Below are 5361 nucleotides of genomic sequence, written 5' to 3'. Positions count from 1 at the left end.
GACACAACTGTCTTTGTCTTAGAAATCTCTACGAAACCAGAAATGTGGCTCTAGAAGCCACCCAAAGCTTACCTATCCTTATCAATCCCCAGGCCTCCACTATTGATCTCAAAATGCTTATAGACATTAAAAAAGATCAGGACATTAGAAACAGAATTACCTTACACTTATGGAAAGAAAAAAAATAGTAATTATCCTAGACCTCTAAGAATAGTCAAATATGGTCCCCAAACTCCATCTTGGAGAAAACTGGAATTGCCTTTGTGATGTAGATTATCTCTGTCTTCTCTAGGACCTAAGAGCCATTCTTTGAAATGTAAACTTTAGAAGGAGATGTTTCTCATCAAAAGAAAACAAAGGTATGTATCAGGAAGTATCTGGAAGTTGGACTAATGAAAAATCTCAAGTGTCTTCTCCGCAAAAATTAGTAGAAAAACTTTAACTATCTGAGTGGGGAACTTAATTTATTCCAACGGCCAAAACAAAAATTTGTATCCAACTGTTCTTTATAAACCAGTGAGTTTTGTGCTGTGCCTGACTAATGGCTCAAATTTTAAGGCAATGGCTATGGGGTCACTGTGTCTGTTTGTATGTTTATGTGTGTCTATATATGTATATTGTAGATAAAAGTGGTATTTTTCTACTTCTAGTTGATATTGTCAAAATTAATTTGTAAAGAGCTCTATTTACTTGTCTTTAAATTAAGTGTTTATAAATTAAGTATTCTTAAAGTTCTCAGAAATATAATAGAAACTAACCCAAATGCTCTGTGGGTCACATGATCTGGAAAAATACTCAGTATTAAAGCTAGTTTAAGTTCATTGGTTTAGTTAAAATAGACACATCTTTAGAGTTATCAAAACTGAATATAATGCAGACATACAACTTTTATCCTGCTTAGGTCTACTAGTCAAATAAGTTAATGTTTTATATCTCTGTTACAGAAAATTGTCAGCAAGAAAAATAGCCTGGGATGATGGCTGATTTTGTCTAATGGGTCATGAAATTCTCATGGGTAGTCTAAACATAATTGTTGGGTGGAAGTGACTTAGAGAGATGTAAGTGGGATACGAGTTTTTAGGTGAACTTTTTAGCTATAATCACATTTTATGGTATGTGTACTTAAAAATAGTTTCCAAAATCTTTTTGGTAACTTGAATCTTTTGAGTTTAGCTAAGCTAAGTTAAATGATGGAAATTCATTCAATATCTATATCATTTCCAAATAAGAAAAAAATAGTAAAACATTAATTACTGAACATTGGTTTATCTATTTCTGGCTTTTGGACTACAGAGAAACTAAAGATAAATTTGAGTCTATTAGTAACATGTCTTGTGCTTTATTGAAAGACTATACTCTGAAGTAGCACCTGCTTCTAGAACTTATAAAATGTATTCATAAATTTGCCAATCTAAGAAATACTGGTATACCAGACTATTCACAATAACTTACTTTTTAGTTTTCACTAGAAATTAAAGTTTCTAAGGGCTAAGAGTTCTAGTTTTCTTGTGACTAAAACTACTAGAAATGCTAATGGAAATATCTCCATATGCAAGGAAAGTAGGATATATGTTTTTAGTAAAAGAAGGTATAAGGGATGGAAATGCATTTTTGTTGGAGGGAAAAAAAAAGTAAACTTGTCCCAAAGTAAAACTGGCTATTTCAAAAGGAAGAGAGGAAAAATGTATGACAAAATCTGAAGGTTATAAAACGTTTGTGGAAAGGAATCTTTAAAATTTTTTTAAAGATTTTTTCTATTTATTTATTTGAGAGAGAGAGAAAGAGCGAGCACAGTGGGGTGAAGGGCCGAGGGAGAAGCAGTCTCCCTGCTGAGCATGGAGCCCAAGGTGGGGCAAAGTGGGGCTTGATTCTAGGACCCTGGGATCATGACCTGAGCTGAAGGCAGACACTTATCTGACTGAGCCACCCAGGGGCCCAGAAAGGAATCTTTACAAGGGAATTTTAAGCATATTTGGGACTGAATACTATTGAAATGAATTTAATTGAGTAAATGAATTTTAATATCAGAAGTAAGCTGGTGCAAAATTAGAATTCGGTTTTCTTTCTGTTAACAGGATAATGTTATCTTGAACTATTAGTCTGCTCTTTTTTTTTTTTTAAGATTTTATTTATTTATTTGACAGGGAGATAGAGAGAGAGCACAAGTAGGCAGAGAGGCAGGAAGAGGGAGAGGGAGAAGCAGACTCTCCACTGAGCAGGGAGCCCGACGTGGGGCTCGATCCCAGGACCCTGGGATCATGACCTGAGCCAAAGGCAGCCACTTAACCGACTAAGCCACCCAGGTGCCCCATATTAGTCTGCTCTTGATAAGAAACTATAAAAGGTTTTTCTTTACCTTTTAAAATAATCTGCCTAGAAAGCAAAGATTTTGTACCTCATCAGAATAATTCCTTGTGCTTCATGTTATCTCTATCATCACATCTTTGAATACTTAAGTAAACCTAGTCCTCTCAATATTAAAAGAACTAAGTTTTGCTCAGAATGATGTAACCTTCTATATTTGCCTGTGAAATCTTTGTCACTTTGGTTAAATAGATAAGTATTATTTCACAGTGACCTATGGATCCTATTTAGTCATGAGAACAAAGCCCTTTGATATTTTTGACAAACTTCCCCAAATCAAATTCTCCATGAAGTCTTTTTAATCTGGAAGAAATTTTGGGATAATCCAAAGGGTCCCAGGAATATATCGAAAGATCTGTTAAACTAATTAGGCTTATTTGGTATGTTAAGTTCCATGGGAATCATTGTCACAAGTGATGCTAAACCTTCTTAGATTACATCTATACAGATACATGCTATTAATATGTTAATAATGTTAATATGTTATTAATATAACTGTTATTAATATAAGCATTCTAGAAATTGTATGAAATTCCTAAAAATCTAGTATGTCATGTTATCACTTGTAATTCTAATTATCTTGAAGTGTTGTGTGTCACAGAAATAACCAAATTTTCTTGTCAACTGCATTGTAATGAATTCCCATCAGATTTTTAAAAAAGATTTACTTATTTATTTGAGAGAGAGAGAGAAAGAGAGTGCGTGCACACATGCATGCTAGTGGGGAGAGGGGCAGAGGGAGAGAATCCCCTCCCCCCAGCAGACTCCCTGCTGAGCTCAGAGCTTGGAGCTCCTTCCCAGGACCCATGAGATCACTACTTTCACTACTTGAGCCAAAACCAAGAGCCAGATGCTCAACTGACTGAGCCACCCAGGCACCTCCCCTCATGAGATTTTTAACCATGGCTATTTTTATGTCTTTGTCACTTACATAGAGTTATTGTTTTACTCTGATGCTTTTGCAAAATTGTTTGCCAAAGTGCTTCATCTTTAAGAGGACTCCTGTAAACCCTAGAATACAGGTTTCTGATAACTTTAGGATCATAAAACCAAACTGGGAAAAAATGCCCAATGAACTGATGAGGATGATTATAATCTTTGTGACTTTTTTTTTTTAAGATTTTTATTTATTTGAGAGAGAGCACTAGTCAGAGAGAGCAGGAGTGGGGAGGGGCAGAGGGAGAAGCAGGCTCCCTGCTGAGCAAAGGGAGCCCAACGCGGGGCTTGATCACAGGACTCCCAGATCATGACCTGAGCCGAAGACAGACGCTTAACCCACTGAGCCACCCAGGTGTCCCAGTGTTTGCAATTTTCTTCCATTTTTTGAGTTGGAATCACTGCCCATTTTCCTGAAGCCCTGAAAACAGAAGCTAGGTGATTTGATCTAAACTTCAAAGAAAGCACCATAATAGTCATGCCAATCTTCTCTGTGCCTGTTGCTGTCAGGGTCACTCAAAAAAGTTTACTGGTACAACCAATGACATCACCAGAGACATTCAAACTGCAAACCAGCAAATCCGTCACATTGGCACTGCCTGCTCTCACCCCATCTGAAGATGCTTCCAGACTGACATCTAGCAATCCCGATTGGTAGCTCTCAGGACTCAGACGCTGGTTTGTAATTTGCTCTGACTTTTAACCTTTGGTTTTCTTGTGTCCATAGAGATGCTTCTTATTAAATACCTGATTGCTTGCTTACAGAATAAAGGCCTAATTTGGGGATCCCACCTGCATCACCTGCCTCCTGAAATAAGGTAACAACTGTTTAACTGAAAATAGCTATTCTCAAGACTGAGACTGGTTCAGTGAGTTCCAGAACCATCTATCAACTTAGCTTCTAGACTGCGAAACTTCTTATTTGAAGTTTCAAAGGTAGGACTGAAGGGGAACAGATTTGCCATTCCCAAATATGCCTCATGGGCATGTTGATTATTTTAAACTGGTTATTATTATTATTTTTTTAAAGCAATGGACGTAGAACAAGTTCTAAAAACTGAGTAGAAGTTACCCTTTTGTAAGAGATTTACAGCTTTAAGGGAAATCTCCACATGTAAGGGTGTCTTCCTCACTGTACTAGGAAGAGAGGGATAAATCAATCCCTGGAAATTATTTTTTTATTACATGTTTTATTTTAATTCCACTATAGTTAACAGTGTTGTATACTTTCAGGTGTACAATACAGTTCTAGAAACTCTTACCAGTGGAGAAGGCAATGACTTAAATCTGCACAACATCCTTACCTTTGTCTGCTGTGCTTTTCCCAGTAACCTCCCATAACGGACTCCAATCCCCAACATCTGCTTTTATCTTTAGCTGAAGATGGTATTTAAGGTGATGGCTTCAGCTCAACATTTGAAATGCTCAACATTTCAGAGACTTACTCAGTCTTCCTGGGTCTCTGCCATATATATAGGAGGTAGACATGGTATTAAACTTGTTTGTTTTATTCCTGTTGTTCTATCTTGCATGAATTTAATTATTAAACCAGCCAAACAACCTAGAAGGGAAGAAAGAAAAACTTTTCTCCCCATACAACATCTTCTGCCAAAATGTAAGTATCTTTTTAGGGCCAATAAAACTTCGGAAAAAAACTCACAAGAGATGGGCACTCTGAAAACTGAAAAAAAAAAAAAATACTGTGTCTAACCAAAAATATCATCTACAATAAATTTAGAAACAAAAGTTTAAAAATAATGTTTTTTTAAGGATTTATTTATTATGTATTTATTTGAGAGAGAGAGAGAGCGCACAAGCGGGGGTGGGGCAGAGAGAGGGAGAAGCAGACTCCCCATTCCGCACTGAGTAGGGAGCCCCTGTGGGGCTCCATCCCAGGACCCTGGGATCATGACTTGAGCTGAAGACACTTAACAGCCTGAGCCACCCAGGCAGCCCCAAAATAATGTTTTTTTGTAAATTTATTTTATTTCTGAAATCCAAGCAGGTGTTATCAGTATTACAGTGATAATTTCACTTTTTTTAATGTGAAAAATTTATCAG

The 5361-nt window shown here is 36.6% G+C and overlaps 1 long non-coding RNA gene across 1 annotated transcript; it reads left to right on the top strand.

The window, feature by feature from the left end:
- The first annotated feature begins 290 nt into the window (after positions 1-290).
- On the top strand, positions 291-4729 carry LOC123838365 (uncharacterized). Its single transcript, XR_006789461.3, has 3 exons — positions 291-359; positions 3811-3978; positions 4066-4729. It is a non-coding gene; the product is annotated as an uncharacterized LOC123838365 (long non-coding RNA).
- The last annotated feature ends 632 nt before the right edge of the window (positions 4730-5361 follow it).

This window comes from Mirounga angustirostris, unplaced genomic scaffold (assembly GCF_029215605.1).
Source record: "Mirounga angustirostris isolate CCGP_5_RB_7025 unplaced genomic scaffold, mMirAng1.0.hap1 SCAF_3, whole genome shotgun sequence".
NCBI lineage: Eukaryota > Metazoa > Chordata > Mammalia > Carnivora > Phocidae > Mirounga > Mirounga angustirostris.
This window is presented reverse-complemented; position numbering and strand designations above follow the sequence as displayed.